The 21,031-nt window shown below is 35.0% G+C and overlaps 1 protein-coding gene across 1 annotated transcript in view; it reads left to right on the forward strand.

The window, feature by feature from the left end:
* Pard3b (par-3 family cell polarity regulator beta) overlaps positions 1 to 21,031 on the forward strand; it is a 1,015,658-nt gene that overhangs the window by 137,214 nt on the left and 857,413 nt on the right. The window lies entirely within an intron of this gene.

Below are 21,031 nucleotides of genomic sequence, written 5' to 3' on the forward strand. Positions count from 1 at the left end.
CAGTTCTTCATCAGATGTTTGGAAAAACTTTGTCAAGGTTTGGTAGTCTGTTTGTGGTGGCCTAATTAGCAGACACTTCATTCCCAAGAGTTCCCAATACATCTCAATAAATTAGTGTCAGCTACTGAGTTTGTCGGAATTCTCCTTGTGGTTGCTGCCTCTGGAGTTTATTCTTAGTCCTTGCTAAACATTCAGCTTAATGCCTGAGGTCTGAATGTGTTTCACAGTAGAGAATATGAAGAGGAGGAATACCTCCTGAAGAACTATGGTCACAATTTTTCTTAATGTAGCTGGTCACAAACTCTCTTGAGCAATAGTCTTATTATCACTGCCGAAATAAAAAGGACTAAATTGAATATGTCAAAGTTTGAGCGTGTTTGCCACCTGTGTGGGAATAATCCCATTACAAATACATCATTTTAGTGGGATTTTTCTTGTGGTACTAAACTGAGAAATGTATAAAAATGTTTTATCTACCTCTCAAAAAATATTCAGTTGCAAAATGCTGAATTATTTACAATTAATTATTTACAATTAATTTACAATTAATTCTGGGTTGGTTGCCTCTTAACAGAGGCTTAATTTGTTCTCCAAAATTGAACTGCTTCCAAAGTTTCTTCTATTGTACATCCATCCTTAGCATGGTTTGTACTATGCTAATTTATATTTGGAAACATGTTTTTCTGCAGTCTTGGGTTGTGTGTGTGTACACATTTGTGTGTTTTGAGCTGACCGAAATATGAAAACGTGTGTGTGTGTGTGTGTGTGTGTGTGTGTGTGTGTGTGTATGATTAATTGAACTCAGGTAAACTTACATTTTTCTTTTTCTGCAAGGTATTTTCTGACTATTCAAATTTGCGTTAATTTTTGCAGACATTTTATACATTTATTTTTCCTATTTTTTGTTGGAACTCAAACTTAGTTTGCTTTGCATGATAATCACCCATTTTCCAAGGAATTTATCTCCCTAAGTAGATTGTCAGCAGGCAGAGGTCAGGGACAGGGAAACTTTGATTTCTTTTGTGTTTCTTGTGTTAATAGTGACCAGTGCAGTATCTTATACAAGTCTAACTCTTCGGGAACGCTTACTGAATTAATGTAGCCCTCTCCAGTTGACTCTTACTAGATAATTTTGATGTATACTTCTTGTTTATTTACTTGGTCTCAGTAAAGAAAAAATGCATGATTTACCCTCAGGTTGCCAACCGGGGACTGTCATGTGTTTTCCCTTTCTGCTTCTTCCCCGGGATCAACCTTTTCCTTTGACATATTCTAGGTCTCTAGGTTTTTTATTAATGAAGACTGTTCCTGTCTCGGACCTCGCTAATCTCTGTGTATTAAAATGAAAAGCTGAAAAATTTAAGAAGGGTCAGAAGAAAATGTGTCCCCCCAACCTTTTCCAAGACTCTATTACAGGAAGGATGATTCCATGAAGAGCACCCAGAGAAATCATTTGTCCAACAGACTCTTCCGTCTGGATCCTTTTAACCATCTTGGCAAAGCTCTTTTGAACCATAATCCATTTACTAGACATTGAAACAGATTTATTACATGTAATCTCTCTTAATGGGACTCTACCAACATTACTAAATAAGGTGACACAGTAAGAAAATCAGTTAAAATCCTAGTACAGGATTCATATGATTTGGATACAGCTTTAGCCATTTCCATTTTAAGGCACTTTTAATGCTTCTCCATGTAACCTAACTGGTATTGTCTGCAAGGTGTTGAGAATTTACACTTTTGATGCTGCCAGAAAAAAAAAATGCTATAATTTCTTTCTTTTTAAAAAACTATAAGTGAAAGGGCATTGTTGGCTTTCTTGCTTGCTGTTTTTCTTCTTTTTTTTTTTTTTTCACATTTACTCTGCAATGTTAAAATTTCCTTGGGATCTATACATCTAGTATGCAAAGAAGACTCCACCAAACCTATTTAAACTTTTTTGGTTGTTGTTGGATTAGTTTAAGCAATAATTATAAATAATGCTTTGCAATATCTGGTGACATATCAAGCTTACCCAAGATCCTTTGAGGCAGTATTGACCTTAGATTAAAAAAAAAAAAAACAAAAAAAAAACAGTTTACCTATTTGCAAAATGGCTACCTAATATTCTCTTTTATTTACAATATGAATAGAGAGCAAGCAGGAAGATTCTTAGGTGGATACACAGGATCATTGAGTGAAAACTGAAATACTTTCATTCCTAGGAAAGACTCACTACAGGTTAGTAATGACAGTAAGGAACTGTTGGTTTCCCAGCTGAAAAGGATGGAACAGAGAAAACAAACTTGTAATGAGAAAGCAGTGTAGGCTGAGATCACATAGTATATGAAAAACACATCCAGTGCACTTCAGTAAAGGCAAAAAAAAAAAAAAAAAAAAAAAAGTGGTTAAATGATAATCTACATAAAATTAGAGAATGATCTTATATAGTTGTCAGTTTTCTAAAAAATAATATTCAAAATATTTGGCCTGAAGCAATTTGCTTTGATCTTACCTCTATTATTTCTTTGGCCAGCATAATGCTTGGTGCACAAATATTGTCTCTTTGGGGGTTTGTGTTGTTTTTAACATGCTTTCCCACTAGACTCCCTCCCAGAGGAAACCAAGTTTTCACCCTGTTACACTATTTCATTATTCTATATTTTGTCAAAATATTATTGAAACAGCATTGGAATTTTGCATCTTATGACAACTACTATTCATATAAAATGTGCTAAAACTTAGTAATTATTTAGTTATAAGTTATTCTCAAGATTCTTCAGTTTTTTGCATCGGTCTGTTGATTCAAATTCTTAGTGGTAAATATCTAAGAATTACAGCATTACACTCCTGTCTCTTCTCTAACTGCCAAAGGCAACTGACTTAGTTCACCAAATAACAACAGTGGCACAAGATGCCACTTAGTCACATTATGATAGTGTTATTACTGCATTTTCCTGCTAAGATTTTATTTTGATTCCCAGGTGCAAAGGTTATGAAAGCACACAGAGGAAGTTTGAATAGTGTTTCAGAAATAAATATGTTTGACATTTACATATTCTGTTTTACTTTAGAGCAACCCTGCAGCAGGAACCATTATTATCCCTATTTTTAATTTCTGGAACAGCCTCAGAAATTATAACTTACCCAAGATCACACAGGTAGTGAGTGACAGAACCAGACTCTAGGACCCTGAATTACAATTTTCATACTCTATTTTTTCTTCCATTATGTGCCAAATAGTGTGTTGAACATTTATATCAATAACTTCTATTGAGTAAGGTTCATCGACCGTAAATTAGCATAAAGTTTTCTCTTGCACCATCACCACTGTTGCTTTAAAAAAAAAAAAAAAGGTGGTTGATAGACCCAACTGTGGGGTATAACAAAATTAATTCAGAACTAGTATGTGATACATATTTAATTCAATTAGACTCTGCCTACAGCTTGCATCTCATTATATAGTACACTAATATGGGAAGATGTCTCTATCTTTGACTAAGCTTTGTCTATCATCAAGGTTGTGTTTGGAGAGATGCTAGTGGCTCTTGTGGGCTCCATTTAGGGGAGATTGATCCCTGAATCGTGTGATATCTGGTTCCCAAATATTGCAATTTCATTTCATCTATTGCCTCATAGTTATATATACTTGGGCAAGTTTGTACATCTCTTTTAACTTGCATTTCTCTGTATGTAAAATGGATATAATGTTAGTTCTCATAAGGTTAGCAGAGAAAGCTGAATAGGTAAACTCTATAAAGTTTAAGTATAGTATTATGTATGCTTAATGTTGGCTGTTTTCTTAGTAATATTATGGTAGTATTATTACTGTAATTTTTAACTATGTGTTTTGATTTAAGCATTAACTCTTTCGATATTAAAAGATCAAAAAACTATTTTACTTATACCTCTTAACAGTTTTCAACAAACCTGTCTAAATTTGTTTAGAAGTTACTTAATTGTTAAAAAATAATTTTTTAAGAAGGTACTTGATTACTATGAGAGACTATTTGGATCAGTGTATTATTAATATTTGAGAAATGAAGTGTCAGTTTCATTTGAGTTAAAATGAGGATCCTTTTACCAGGACATACTGTTTGGTAAGGCAAGTGGCATTCCAGGATCTAATATGGTTTTAAAATAGAGACTGGCTTGTACCATGAATGAACCACTGACCTAAAACCAGACTTTCCATTCCCAAGCCCAGGTTGCTTTCCGAGAACACTCTGTTGCCCTCTAGTGGAGGCCAGTTACCTAGGCACCAGCTCATTAGAGACTTTCTGAACATGATGAGTTCTTTCTTTCTACTTCATCTGAAAATGTTATTATATTTTTAATATAACTTACAGAATTAGACATGGACAGTAAAAATAGAGTTTTCATAACTTTACCTATGAATTGTGAATTTTCTAAGAAAGGCTAAAGAAAATTCTTTGCATTTATACAACTCTTTAAGAAATTCTGCTCACTGGTTGAAAGGTTAATAGCTGGTTGTGATGAAGTGTGTAAATTTTTCAGTGTAGTTGGACAATTTATGATGTATATTGTGCTTTTCTGGGAAAGGGGATGCTAAGTTGGACTACATTTTTTTTTAAAGTCCTGAATTATAATTTCTGAGCCCTCATATTGTTAGTAAAACTTATATCTTAATGTAGAGCACTCATTTTAAATCCATATATTTTAAAAACAAATCAGGATATGGCAATTTTTGTTTTTTTTGTTTCTTTCCCACTAAGATTCTACTTGGGTTTCCAGGTGTGGATGTTAGAAAGCACTTAGAGGAAGTTTGGATTGTGTTTCAGAAATAAAAATGCGGAAGCCCCAAAAAAGTGAAAGGATTACCTTGGCCAAGAAATACTTTTGCAAACTTTTCAGGATTATTCTCTATCCATAAAATTATAGACCCCAAAAAGACTTCAGTAATTCTATGACCTAACCTCCTCATCTTTCAAATGTGGAAATACACGGGCCGGGAAGAGTTCATTGGACTCCGTGTCTATTGCTGATTTCTTTCTTCACCCATTTCTGCATTTCCTCTGCAGGATCCTGATACCATCTCATGTAGGGCATAACCACTCAACTTTAAGTTAACTTCCTCTACTGGACTTCCTGGGATGTTTTTGTTTTTGTCGGTGGGAACACCTCTCCTAGTCTTTCACCTTTGAACTCGTAGTTATTTTTAAAAATTTAGTTAGTTAATAAAACCAATTCACTCTTTCATTTATCCTGTTCTCTCATGTCTGTTCCCCTCTTTGCATTTACACAGCTACCAAATTAAAATTATAAAATTTCAGGCCAGTGTTACCGTAGTTGAAAAGGAAGCGGTCTTCTGTTACTCTGCTCCTTGTCCCTTAACTGTTCTATGCCATGAATGTAACACAGTTACTAAAAACTTGGATTCTGAACAGGTAAAGTCAATTCATTTCTCTGCTCTGTTACTTGTAAGATTTTGGGCAACCTAATTAATCTCTTTGCACCTTAGTTTCCTCATACAGGCAATTGGAACTAAAAAATGAGCAGCAATTTTACAAGTTAATATATGTAAAAATGTTGATGTGAGTAGACAGTCATCAGTGATTGTTAGGTGCTATTATAATTACCACACCACTATTAGTAAGATAGAGTACGTTTACTTTATTCCAAGAATTTTGCTTAAATCATATTTCTTCTAGTGTATACAGTTGACCCTTTGTATCCATGGGTTCAACATCTGTGTATTCAAACCACATTAGGATCAAAAATACTCAAAAAAAAAAAAAAATTGCAGAAAGTTCCAGAAAGCAAGGCTTGAATTTGCCATTCACCAAGCACTGCACTAGGTACATGCAAATGAAGTGATATGTAGGCATACCTTGCAGGAGCCCCACCACTTCACAGGTCCTTTGTCTGCACTCGTTTGACAATTGCATGCCATAAGTCTTGTTCATGTAATATGTAGTTAGGACTAAAATTTCGTGTTTGTACTGAACATGTGCAGGCTTTCTACCTTGTAATTATTTCCCCAAAATACATTATAACAACTAATTACTTAACACTTTGTATTAGATATTACAAGTAATCTAGCAGAAATTTAAAGTTTATGGAAACAGGTGCATAGGTACAATACATAAGGTATTTGATCATCTATTGATTTTGGTATCTGATGGGGATCTTGGATCCAATCCCTTGTGCCAAAGGATGACTGTACTTGGTGAAGGCTGAACCTCATAGCTATGTATTCCCCCAGATGTCTCAGGATGCTTTAAACTATCTCAATCTTCTTAAGCTTCAGTGATAATGAAATCACCATGCTATTTTCTTACATACCATGCCTTCATTATTTCATAGTTTTTTTCTTCCTTAAAGTTACGTTTGTCTAATGCGTCTTTGTTCCTGTCCTCTCCTATCTAGGATTTGGTTCATCTTCTATTATAAATTTCAGCTCCATGAGAGTCTTGGCTCTGTCCACTGCTGTTTCTGGTGTCTGTAGCAATGCCTGGCACTTCCTAGAGTTAATGAGTGTAGAGTTACTGAATGAATGAAGGAATGTTCTGAGGTCTTCAGTAACCTATTCAACCACAAACTTCAGTTTTCCCATAGGTGAAATGAGAGTGATAAATGATACATTTCTCACAGGGCCATTGGCAAGGTTGAGAAGTTGTACATGAAAATACAATGGAAATGACAAAGCACTAAATTCATGTAAATAATGTATTTATTCTTGCTGATCAATTCCTTCCTATTGATCTCTGAGATCCAGGTCAGATTGTATTTTTTTTCCTAGTCAATGTTTGCATATCACCCCAATCCTAAGTGAATTCTTTGTAATTTTGTAGAAATGATTAAGTGGCCTCTCTTTTTCTTTTACTCTGAGCTGTTTACATTTGTCACTTACCATGTTGAAGTTCTTTTGAATAATCTGTTTATGCTTAAGCTTCTTAAGTCTTAGTTTTGTCTCCAAATGACTTGTATGTACTTTTAGGACTGGGATGGTTATTTAAAATATTAAACACCTAGACTCCTTACCTGTAGTTTGGCATTTAATAAAGAGGTTTGATTTTAGTCATTGGTAGAGTTTAGACTAGCATCCAATATTTCTAATTGTCTACCTTTTTCGTCCACCAAACTATGTTGTCTCTTTTAAATATTTCATTAGGAGGCAGTTTGTGGGCATGTTTCAACCCCAGAGGAGCACTTTAGAATCAATACCTTTGTGAGCTTACCATGGCAAAGACAAATGGTGCTGGGAGATAGTAACTCAAACTAAAGTAATCCTAATGATGGCCATGTCAACCATGTTCTCCCTGGTGTCTTCTGCCATTTAGTTGTTGGGCAACTTCAATGTGTGTGCATGTATGTGTGTATGTGTGGGTGAAAAATCAAGGGAGAATCTGCACCGGTGTGTGGGGGGCTGTATACTTCCACTGACTGATTGTTGGCTGTGCATGTCTGTGATGCAAAAATTTCATCAGAGGTCAGAAAGAAAAGAAATGCACTAGCTTGATAATGCTATTATTTAGTTGGGCATTTTAGTATAGTAAAGAGTAAGACATAAGAAAATGTTTGATCTATGTATAAAATTTCAAGTTTTGAGGAAAAAACAATAAAATTTTGAATAAAATAGTGTTTTACTTAAAGCTAAAAATATAATTAAAAAAATTAATGAACACTTTCACCTTTATAGCATGCCTTAGTCATGTGTTATATTACTGGACCCAGTTCTGCAAATTTTCTCTCACATTAGCTTTTTCTTTTTCTTTTTTTTAAAGCTATTTGTACGGTCATATCTAAGCCCAAGAACATGTGACAATTATTCTTTTTAAACATATTTATTTTTTAATTATGCAAGTTGCAAATTACAAAGTCACTATAATACTTGAAATTGCACCAAATAGAAAGCTACTTGATTTATAAAACATTGTCTTCAAAAAAACAAATGCCTGTGAGTGCTAACTGGTCACCCATCACCAGCACCTAAGCTTGTGTTGGTTTAATCAGATTACATCCACAGATGTCCAGCCAAACTCAGCGTCACAACAGCAAGATTATAGTGTTACCTGGCAGAGTACAGGGCTTTGGCAGTTTCTTTTTATTATGCTAGCATCTTCACCTCAGATTCTCATTTGTAAACATCAGCTGCCCTCCCTCAGCCACCACACTGAATTAGGATGAGCATCAAATGAGATCGAGTATGTAGAAACACTAGGAACTGTGTGTGCCAAACAAGTAGATCACTTCTTTCCTCTTGCTCAGCAATCCCGAGGCACGTAAGCAAACATGTCTGTGTAGTCCAGGAGGGGACTGACCATGGTATGAGAGCAGTAAGCCAGGCAGAGGACTATGAGAGAGGTGACTGGATATGTCAAGAGGATATACTTCCCTTAACTTCCAGAGAGCTGCTCTAGGAAGAGCATAGGAAGAGGTAGACCCCTGAAAGAGGAGATTTTAATACAACCTTAGGAATTAAATGTGGATGGGAAGAAAGATCTCAGAGCTTCCACATAGAGAAGCAAGGAGGGCATAAGCCATGGTATAAGTACAGTTGCCCAGAGTTCCCCAAGCTTCTGGAACCTTGATGACACCTGTGTGTGTGTGTGCATGCACACTCACTATCTACTTCTTTTAATGTTTGTATTAGTGCATTATAGTTACATATCATAGTGGAGTTCAGCTTGATACATTCATATATGCCTGTAGTATAATTTGCTCCATTTCAATCCACAGTATTTCTCCTTTACCTCCTTTCCTCCCTTCGCCTAATTCCCTTCCTCTACCCTATTGTAATATTCCTTTTATAAATTAATTGATTTTTAAAAGTTGATGCCTTATATGTAAAAGTGGAATTCATTATCAAATAGTCATACATGCACATAACCTAATGTGGTCCTTTACATCCTGCAGTTCTTCCCCTTTTCCACTCCCCTCCCACCACCTCAATTCTCTTCTAATCTACTGTTCTTCCTTCTGTTTTCATGGGATCCCTGTGCCCTTGTTTTAAGTTCATTGTTTCTCTCAAGCTTCTGCATATGAGAGAAAACATTCTATCCTTTACTTACTGACTCTGACTTATTTCACTTAGCATGATGTTCTCTAGTTTCATCCATTTTTGCCAGCAAATGATGTAGTTTTTCTTTTTTTCTATTGGCTGAATAAAACTCTATTGAATATATATACTACATTTTCTATATTCATTTGTTGATGGGCTCGTGGACTGGTTTAATAACTTGGACATTGTGAATAAATATCAATGTGGCTGTATCATACTATAATACTACACTGATTTTTGTTTTTGTTTTTAATAAATATGAAGAAGTAGAATGTGGAATAGCTGGGTCATATGTGTTTCCATTCCTAGTCTTTTGATGACTTTCCACTCCATACTTCTTTCTAAATTGGTTATACTAATTTGCAGCTCCACCAGCAATGTATGAGTATATCTTTTCCCCCACATCCTTGCCAGCTTTTATTATTTGTATTCTTCATGACCGTTACCCTGTCTAGAGTGAGATAAAACTTCAGTGTTGCTTTGACTTTCATTTCCCTGTTTGCTAAGACTGTTGAAGTCTTAATAATATATTTGTTGGCCATTTGTTTTTCTTTTGAGACTTGTCTGTTTAGGTTATATGTCCATCTTTTGATTGGGTTATTTGTGTTTTTTTTTTTGTTTGTTTGTTTGGAGTTATTTTTGCCTTCATTATGTATTCTGAATATTAACCCCTTGTTGAAAGAATAGTGGGTAAAGCTTTCTCCCATTGAGTAGGCTCATTTTCCTCCTGTTTGCTTTGTTGTACAGAAGCTTTTTACTTTGAAGCCATCTACTTTATTGGTTCTTGGTTTTTAGTTTTTGAGTTTTGAGTATCTAATTAAGGAAGTCAATTCCTGCACCAATACATTGAAATGTTCCCCTATGTTTTCTTCTAGCAGTTATCTTGTTTCTGGTCTAATACCTGAGTTTTTAATCCATTTGATTGGAGTACAGGGTGAGATATAGGGATGTAGTAGTTTAATTCTTCAGCATATGGATATCCAATTTTTCCAGCACCATTTGTTAGTCTTTTTAGTGTATGTTTTTGGCATCTTTGTCAAGGATAAGATGGCTATATCTAATTGGATTTGTCTCTGTGTGTCTTCTATTTTCTATTCTGTTCCATTCATCTTTGGGTCTTTGGTTTTTTTTTTTGTTGTTTTTTTTTTTTTGTTTTTTTTTGCAGTACTGGGGATCAAACTCAGGGCCTTGTGCTTGTGAGGCAAGCACTCTACCAGCTGAACTATCTCCCCAGCCCTTTGGGTCTGTTTTTATGCCAATACCATGCTGTTTTTGTTACCATAGCTCTGTAGTATAATTTGACATCAGGTATTGTGATGCTTCCAGCATTTTTCTTTTTGCTTACTATTATTTTGGCTATTCTGGTCTTATATTCTTCCATATGAATTTTAGGACTGTTTTTTTTCTAGTTCTGTGAAGATTGTCATTAATATTTTTGTGGGGATCATATTGAATCAGTAGATTACTTTGGGTAATATGGCCATTCAGATAATATTCTGCTTATACAAGAACATGGGAGATCTTTCTATCTTCTTTGATTTCCTTTATAACGTTGCAATAAGTTCCTTCTATCCCTAGTTTTTTCAGTATTTTTCATACGAATGGATGCTGAATGTTATTGAAGGATTTTTCTACATCACGTGAATTTGGGCCTCAGACCAGAGAGAAGACAGATTATTGGGACTTGAAGACAAAATATCTAATTTTGAAAAAGTCAGCAATAAAGATGATGAAACTTTGATTAAAATATTCAAGAAATCAGGGATAACGTCAAGAAACCAAATCTAAGAATCATTGGCTTTAGCAGTTACCAAGATACAAACCAAAGGAATGAATGATATTTTCAGTGAAATAATATCAGAAAAATTTCCAAACCTTAAGAACAATATTGCAATTCAAATATGAGATCCCATTTAGAACTCCAAATATCAAAAATGATCCTAAGATACATTATAATTAAAATGTCTGATATATGGAACAAGAATGGAATTTTTAAATCTGAAAGAGGAAAATGTCAGGTCATATTTAGAGGTAAGTCAACTGGACTTTCCTCTGATTTTTACATCTTCTTAATGATTAATGGTAGGTTTTATGAAATGGGGAGTAGAGAGGATGGAGGGGGACATCTCTGTCAAAAGAGAGGAGAGAGCTCATGAAATAAGGGAGGAAGTTATGAAACAAAAGAACTCAATACCTGATCCCATGATTTAAGGGGGCAAAGAGGCCAAAACAGACCAACGAGAAGGGTACTGCTAATACTGACAAATGACACCAGAAGCTTAAAAATAAGAAACAAATTAGTCTCTTGATAATTGCACAGAGAGAGATGAGCTATTGAACAATTTCATGGTAGTAACTGTCCTGACTTTTAATATTTCACCATGCTGGTTCTTCTATTTCCAGGAACTCAAATTCACTTTTTATTATTAATTAGCCGTACTGTGACTCAGGCTGACATTGTGGGCAGCTCTTGGAATCAAACTGGTGTTTATAACACTTCTATGAGGTACTTGTGCCAAATTCCATATAAATACCTTATATTTTAGAGAAATTCTTAGTAAATATGAATATTCCACTTCATTAAGATTAGACTTTTAAATTGCAGCTTTTAAAAGTCCTGCAAGTATATAATTTTGTGTTTAAAAAGAAAGTATGCCTCCACTATCATATGACTATCGAAGCTTCACTTAGAGAATTGTAGCATAATCGCTGAAGTTAATATTCATTGTTTTAATGTTTTAAGCTCTCTTTTTAGTTTTCCTCCTTTGATGTTATGAATCTGTTTTGAAAGATCAAGTGACATTTCCTTGGCAATAAAGAAGAGAGCCTCATGCAGACTTTAATCAGAGGGGTAATATAGCATAGAAGCATGCTCAGATACAATCTCTACTAATATCAATCCCAAATATGTTACAATTAAAACACATTTATACAGTACTCAAGTATAAACAGACCAGAAAAAAATATGACTAGAGATGATTCTAATAGCTAACAATCTGAAATATGCACACATGCACAGAGTTGAAGAATCCCATAGTTCTTAGTTGATAAAGAGTTTGAATGTGATTTTTTGGACTGATAACTTAATGTGGCCACTGTTCAGAAAGAACCTAATATGGTGGTGTGATGAGGTGTCCTGAATAATTCACATTTTAAGTGGAAGTTTTGCAAAACTCTTAGTTAGCTTATTTAAAAATGATACTATGTAATGTTAAGACAAAAAACTGGGAATGTACTTGAGAAGGTTCACAAGAAAGGAGCTCATTGTCCTCAAATATTTGGTTGGTAACAGAAAAGAAGACGTAAATACACTCATTACTGCTCCAAGCAGTTGGGTCAATGAAGTTTCCAAGAAGAGTAATTCAGCTCAGTATAATGATCAGCTCCTCAGTGAAGCCCATGCTGTTTCATAAAGCGTGAACTCTTCGTCAGAGGAGTTGAGTAAACATTTGCCAGGAATTCCTCATTTAGGTTTGCAGTTGGATTAGAGAACTGTTAGCCTCTGAGGCATACATTCATTGCAGTCTAGAAATAGAAATTTAATACAACCTACATGGCTGGTGGGTGTACAGTTTTCCTTGCTTAGCATTCATCCTCTTCTTCCTCCTTCCTACAACTCCCATTTTGTTTGGATAGTCCTCCCTTCCACATGCTGCCCCTGTGGTTTAGTCCATATTCTTACCCACCTGCAGGGGTTCCTCTGTGTGGTCCTCCATCTGTGATCCAGCAATTTGATAGCTGCCATGTGGTGCAGCTCCTGCTGAAGCTACTCCAGGAGAGATTTGCTGAGGCCTCTGGAAGAGATCTTTTCTTCATCTTGTGGGAGGGATTGCCTCTGATTTTGTTTTTTTAATTTTATGTTTTTTAAACTTAGATTCACTGCAGCCACCTCCCTTTCAGTGTGAGGTGGAAACCATCTCAGGAACAGTCAAACACAGGGATCTCAGGGACATAGTGTCAGAGCCATTGCACTTAGCTGACTCTTGGGTCCATCCTAACTTGGAATCTCCAGTTACATGAGCTATGCATTTCCTTACATCGAAAGCTGTTTTGAGTTGCATTTTTCTGTGACTTCCAGATTGAAGTTTCCTAATTGCTACCCACTGTGATAGGAGTTAGACTCCACTTTTCTGGCTCCTCTTTATTTCCACTTGATGAGGTTATATTTATTTTTGCCTCTTTTAGTGCTGTACACTATTAATTCAAAAAGTTCACTGATTTTGTTCACCATGTAACTTAACTCCATCCTTGCAGAAGTTTGTGCACTGTTAGTGAAATTAAGCCCCTTAAAATATATATTGCAGTTGTTTGGTTTGTCTGACTTAAACTTAGTGGCAAGATTAATTTGGAATTTTTCCATTTGGTGAGAATTATCTTTTTATTTTAAATTCTGCATGATTGTTTATTTTTTCCTGAAAGAAATCATACTATTTAACTAGTAGATTTATGTTTGTCATAAGCTCTCATTATGTTACTCATCATGTTCTTTCAAAAATTATGTATTGACAGCCAATATTCTTGGAACAGGAGGATTAGAAAGAGTTCTCTTTTTAGTCTTTGAAGATACTTAAAACACAAGTTATTAAGTCAATGTGTGGTCTGACAGAGACTGTTTTTCCCATGGATTTTTTTTTTTAAATCTGATTTTTCTAATTTTGATTTTAACAACATGGAAGAAACATTTGGGGCTAACCTCAAAATCTTGAGATTTGTCTTTAACTAGATACAATCTTACTTACGTCATAAAACTGAAGACTTTTAAAAAATAAAACAAATTTAAAAAACAAAAACAGATCTGTTCTCCAGAACTCTAAGTACAGTATTATAATCCATTAAATCATTCTTCAATGGCATGAGATGGTAGCCTGATTAATATTCCAGCTTCTTTTTAGCAGTGGACAAGGTTTGTAATTGTCAGTTTCCCCCAGGATCATCTTGATAAAGATGGAGCCCTTGGATTGACATATGGTTTTTTTTCTCCTACCCTTTTCATACCCAAGTTATGAAGGAGTTTCCTGGTGTTCCTGCCATAGCAAGGGAAGTCTAGGAAGGCCTGCACCCCAGGTGGGGCAGATTGAGAATTTTTTCCTCTTTACTGAGGAAGTAAGAAAACTTACATTTTGGAAATTGGAAACATTTTCTGTGACACAGTCAATGCATTTCACATTCAAGTAATGTAAAGACAGTGATCCTTTGCTTTGTAACATTTAAGTCATAATCATTCTTTTCTGAAGCAGTTAGACAACTATTAAAATCAGTTCTTTGAACTAGCTGCAGAACTTACTCTTCTCTAATGAGATAGAGTATTTTGGTGTATTTAGGAAGATTGGAGGTTAAGTGAATAAGATTGGAAGGATTTCTAAAAACACTGCTGGAGGTGGTGGGATGAATGTGACTAGTTAGAAAAATAAGTAATTTGCAGATTCAGTGTGATGATGCGTTAAAAAAAAGTGCTGTGGTGAACGTCAAAATATGAAAAGCAACACGATAATATGCATAAGAAAGTGATAGAAAAATGATAAAATAGTATTGACATTTCCTTAGGGAGACCTAATGTCAAAGGCATAAACACTCAAACTATTTAGATGTCTCCTTCCCAAATGGAAATTTCTATTTAAGGATGTTAAGTATTTAACTGCAATGATTGAACATAATGGATGAAATATTTTGCACTTACCAGAGACTTCAATCTGAGATGAATCTTGAACTCATATATAATGCATCAAAATATGGAATGCAACTTCTGGTTGGCCAGGTTAATTTTAAACCTTAGTGTCTGTTTCTCTCTCTCTCTCTCTCTCTCTCTCTCACACACACACACACACACACACACACACACACACATACACACACAGAGAACATTTGTTAAGGTGGTCTATGCCAAGAAAATCTAAATTGAAAATTTGTGTATTTCTTGCTACCTTAACGTTTGAAATTAATATGCAAATAAAAGTAGAATATTAAAATTCTAAAGTATTTTTCTTTAAATCTTTACTGTTCGTTGGAAGGCAGAAACTGAAAATGAATATCACATTTATTGAAATGAATACTTAGAGAAGTCTGTTTCCTGGTAACTTAATTCAACATATTAGTTTGATTTTTTTTAAAAGTAAATATTTTCCCCCTTAAATTGAAAAATGTTTCTTACACTCAACTATGTTATCTGATGGCATTATGTCCCCAACATGATAATTTGAGATCTAGAAGTTTTCTTCTTTATTTATTATCTCATTGAAAAAGGTAAGTTTTGTACAGTGAATATAATTATGGCTGAAATACTCTGAGCACTGTTTTGACAGTAGTATACTTTGTATGAAATAAATAGAACATAGATTTTTAAAAATTTGTTAGTGTCTCCAAATAAAGAGAGGAACACAGCTCTGGATTGAATTTTTGACACACAATCTTTTATTATGACATCTAGCTGATTAATACTTCACCCAAATCATTGTTTTAAAATATCTGCTCCTACTGTATGTTAGATCTGGAGCTCAGGCATGCATGAAATGGGCACGGCTTGGTGTTCCTCCTGGTTCATCTTGGGGCCAGTGTCTTGGTACAGTGTTTAAAGTGTAATCCAAATGCTTTAAGAATTCATTGAAGGCAGGAGAGTTTTTTATACATGACTTTGTTGTATTTGAACACAGATAGCATTAAAGAATTTAAGAATAAAAGTGGCCAGTAATATTTTTACAAGAGGCACATTTGTAGGGTTTTCTTTGTCTTAAAATCATTTAAAATCATTGCACTGTGAAAATATTATTGTTAAATGTCAAAAATTTAAAATGCAAAGATAAATACTAAATCATCTATAATCATATGCACAGGTAATCATTGAAAGTTGGGCATATAAATTTCCTTCATGTTATGTATTAAATCTTTATATGCCTTCAGTAACATACTTTTCCATAATTAACATGATTTTACTATGTGTTTATTGTTTGAAAGGTGATTTTTAATGTCCACATTGTGGTTTGTCCTTGTTTGAGATTTTTTTTTCCCCATGCTGAGGATTGAACCCAGGGCCTCATGCATGCACTGAACCACATCTCCAGCCCTATTTGGGGACTTTTAGTATCTATACTTTCTCTTTGAAAGTTTCTTTATAATTCTGATCAACAATTAGTCTAGTCACTGCAATTAAAACTTAAAAGTAAGGTATATTTAGTATAAAATCTTGGAGTACTTTAGGAAAATGACTTTCAACTCTGTCAATACAATATAGAATTCCTGTCTAGAAAGCAAAGTAAATGACCACAATAGTACAGCTTTCTGGACTGGTTGTGGATCTAAATAGCTGCTTATTGGTTCTGATCTCTGTTCTGGTGTTCAGAAGAAACAAATTACATTTGTTTTATAAGAGGTCATTGATAATTTAATCTTTATTATTTGCTTTTAAAACATTTCTGTCTTGAAATACATATGTGAAAAGCTTAAAGGCAATCTAAGTTTTAAAAAATCTGAAAATCTATTTTATGTTGTGTTATTTGTTGTGGATTTAACTGTTTTCCAGTATTTTATAAATGCCATAGACTTTCTCTTACCAACTGAAAAGAAAGGTATTTGGGGAGGTATGTTCTACTGAGGGAGCATTTTTAAACATGAAAATTGTTGTGGAACTAAGAAGATAGTAATTAGAATACTGTCTATGCTCCTCATTAGAGCTTGTGACCTTATTGAGAGTTCTGAGTTCAAGGCTAAAAGAATTACTTGTATTATTTCATTAAATATTTGGGGTTGCTCAGTGGGAAAAACCTGTTACTCCCCTTTCAAAGATGAAGAAACTAAGGCTTAGGAGACAGAATTGAGTAACATTTTCCACTGTCACCGAGGCAGTATGTGACTGACCTAGGAATCAAATTCAGCTGTCCTCCAAATCCAGAGTTCTTAACCTCAGTGCGTGTTTCCATCCTCATAGTGTGCTTTGGGAACTCTCCTCTTTGGAAACTGTCCACACTAGCTCATGTTCAAGGTGTTTGTGCCGCAAAGCTGTGTCCTTATGTGGTTTATGTATAAAGAAATAGGTGCCTCTTGTTAAAGAGATGGGAGGGGGAGAGGCTGGGCTGGGGAATCGAAGCAGTGACAACTAATTTATTTCTGTTGCTTTATGCTCTTGTTAAAAAAAAAAAAAAAGGTTGTGAATTTCTTTACTTTTATGAAATGTTTTAATTTTTGTAGAGTTGCCATGCATTATTCAAGATTATAAAATGATTTGAATTTCAGGAGCAGACAGATTTTCTGATGAGGATTTCAAGCTGTGTAATTATGAAAGCCATATAGGTTAAAAGTTCAGGACTCGTTAGCTTAATCATTAAAAAAAAAACAATTTATGAGCATGGCATTTCATTTTAGGGGGTACAGTTAAAATATCGTTTACTAAGTCACTCCTGAATTCTGCCTCATGTCCTGCCACATACTGAGAATGTTCACGACTGCATACCACATAGCTTATCCTATTTTAGTACATAATTTAAAAGGAAATTCATATTTTATGGTGGTAAATTGGGTGCTATAATGTGAGGTGCATTTCTAGTAATTTTTTAAACAGTTTTCTAGGCCTCTAAAAAATTCAAGGAAGTTAATGAATGAGTGCTAACTATAAAAAAAAAAAAGATACCTTGAAACCTGTTACATGGTGTCAAAGTATACATTTAGGAAATGTAAAATTCCTTCAGATAAAGCATACATGTTTCAGAATGAAATATAAGGAAACGATGTGTTGGTATGCAGTTGCTCATAAAGGAGTGTTTCTTTTCATTGTGGTAAAGCCTATATAACATAAAATTTACCATCTTAGCCATTTTTAAACCCAAAGTGTAGTGCCTTAAGGACATTTGCATTGTTTTGCAACCATTACCACTATTCATCTCTAGAATTTTCATCATAAGAATATTTTTATTTTGAATAAAGAATGCAGATATCATGGAGAGTACATTTGGGTTCATAGAGAGACTTAGAACTTTCAAAGGTTTTGACTTTTCCATGTCTGCAAAATTGTACTTTGAGTTGGTAACTGTGGTTACTTTAGGCAGAACACATGACAGCCACGAACCCAATTGAAATCTCTGCCTAGCTTTTCAAATACTGTCAGAGTCACACATATTTTCTTTGGAGTGCAAGAATATTGAAAGGAAAATGTATTCAAACAAAAACAATTCTTATAAAGAACCATTTGAGGTGGTGAGAGACACCATGATCATCATAAAGATGGAAAATAAAATATAGTATTTATGAGATTTTTGACTGGCCTGAAGATTTTAAGGCATATTATCTTGCTTTACTAATCAAGGTGATTGAGATGCACTTGCCTGTTAAGTAGAAGTTGCTCTTGGCTTTCAGTTATCAGAGATTTCACATTTATCTTCTTTTTTATTTGTATGCTACATAAACCCTTCCTTTTGAATCTGTGGGGGTCATTTCTTTTTTCTCTGAGAGTACTTCTGTTATATGTTCAGGATGGTTTTTTTCTTAATGCTTGGAGAATAACAAAAAAGAATTTTTTATTGGTTCATTTCATGCTTGGTAAGATTCCAACTGTCAAAACATTATAAAATCTTGAACCTAGAGGCACATTTCATCACTAGAGTACTAATTACTGCAGAGAACTGGAGCGAGTCATTATGTAGTAGTGTTTATTAGCACTGCCCAATTTTAATGTGTTTTGGACCAGAGACACTTAAATAAAAGGTTAAGCTGTTCTGGCACAAAAGTGGGAGGAAAAACTGCACAGTGCATGCAACACTAGCAAATGCAGAGCGGGGAGGGCGGAATTCATTACAAACTGGGCCCCAGCTTCTCTGTGACTCAGCACCTTGTTTTCAGGTATGAGTATGGCAGATGTAATTCTTGGCCTATGTTCATTTTGGTGAATATAGGACACCTGTTATCTGCCAATTTTAAACCTACAAGTGTAGTGCATTAAGGACATTCACATTGTTTTGCAACCATCACTACTATTCATCTCTAGAATTTTTATCTCAAGCATATTTTTATTTTGAATGAAGAATGCAGATATCATTGAGAGGACTTTTGGGTTCATAGATTTGGTGAAATGAGGGAAACACGAAAGACAAGTATCTGCCTCATGGAGCCTATGGAAAAGAGACAAAAACAAAGCAACAACGGTCCTGGCAAGTAATGCATGGGAAGGGCCATCAAGACACACTTGGTGAAGGGTTAGACTGAGGGTGGGGAAAGACACAAAGTCTTCAAAGGAGACTCTTCTGAGGATGCGACACTTGAGAAGAGCTGCGAGTGAAGGTCACTTGAAATGTCACATTTAAACTTAAGCATAAAAATACCTCTCTCACACTTTAAATGCCTTAACTGTTTAAAAAAGTGTAAAAGCAAACTAAAATAAGCTATTAAATAAGCAATGTAGTAACATTACATTTAATGAATGTTTATTAAATGTGTGTCATGTACAAGGCACTGACTAGATAGTAGACCAGGGAAGAGGGCATGCCTCCACACTTATGGAAAACACAATTCATTGTGCCTCACTGTGGTTTGTTGAGAGTAGGTGAACTCAGCAGTTTAAACTAATGAAGTATGTGGGAGATGGCGGGTACTTGTGTTTGGCCAGACACTAGCAGAGTGCATGATAAGCCAATGTTCAGTTTTGTCTCTTCATGTTCCTTCCTCCCTCTTAACACTATAAGGTCCTTCTGTGATGATCATATTTTTATTTCAGCCACTTAGTGTATAATAGATGTTCAGAAAAGCCTCTTTGTTTGGATCAGTGGTGACTGAATGATGTCCAAAGGCAGGCCTTAATTTTTTTTTTTTTTTTTAAGTAGTGTGATTTTGGAAAAAGAAGCTTGGATGTGTTTAAAACAATGACCTTTATTTTATTCAAGATTAGGGAAAAGTCCATCAAGGTTTGAAAGAAAATAAGGGTCAACAGAGAAAATAAGTTAAGATGCCAATGAGGAGATTCGATACAGGATTACAGAAAGTTGGGTACATTGGGCGTGTTCACCAGTCCAGGTAGGGATTGAGTTTGAAATATTTGGAGTGATGATATTTCTTTACAGTTGGAAGAAAAATCATTGAGTTGAATAGGTGAAGAAAGATTTTGAGATGGAGAAAAATCTAGGTTGATGTCCTCAGTCAAGTTTTTTTTGTTGTTGCTATTACTGGGTTTCGAACTCAAGACTGCTTAACCACTGAGCCATATCTCAGCCCTTTTGATTTTGGGTCTTGCTAAGTTTCCTAGGTCCTTGCTGTGTTGCTGAGACTGGCTTTTTACTTGTGATCCTCCTGTCTCAGCCTCTTAAATTGATGGAATTATAGGCATGTGCCACAAAACCCAGCTTAAGTCACAATTTCAATGAAGAAAAAAGGGAGACCAACTGAAATAAAGATGAGATAAGTAAAGGGGGGTTTGAAGCTCCTGGAGACAGATGAGTTCCAGAATTTGAAATTGTTTAGATTTCAGAAAGGTAATAGGTGCATATACCATAAACTAATATCCCACCTGTGGTCTGGGGTAGTACCCTGTAAGCACAGACTTTTTTTTTCCTAGCAAAACATATTTATACTTAAAAATTTATATTTAAAAATGATAAATAACCTCCAGTTAGCATCGTTGGTGCCAAATTAACAAAAAGGAAAATGAATAAAAATGTAACTGGGTTTTCAGAGAACATTGGATACTAGAATAATGGATAAGGGATTGTGGTCCTGTGTAATCTGTACTGTTTTTGTTTGCAGGGATAATTGAGATGGATCAGAGTGTTTAACATTTGGGAGGGGAGCCCTTGGGGTAGCTGCTGTGACATCTGAAGTGGCAGAGTGTGTCCTCACTGAACTTCATCTGCATGCTCCCGTGCACATATGCAAACGCTCTGAAGCCCACCATCCTGAAAGGAGATGGGAAGTTTATGAAATCTGGCTGGACTGCAGGCTTTTGTTTGTTTATTTGTTATGGTGACAAGAATGTTTCTGTAGCATTGAGAAGCTTAAATTGTGAGGCCAGCGTATAGTTTAAGATCTGAGGGATAAGGAAAGTTTGAAGTTATT

This window comes from Sciurus carolinensis, chromosome 3 (assembly GCF_902686445.1).
Source record: "Sciurus carolinensis chromosome 3, mSciCar1.2, whole genome shotgun sequence".
NCBI classification, from domain to species: Eukaryota; Metazoa; Chordata; class Mammalia; order Rodentia; family Sciuridae; genus Sciurus; species Sciurus carolinensis.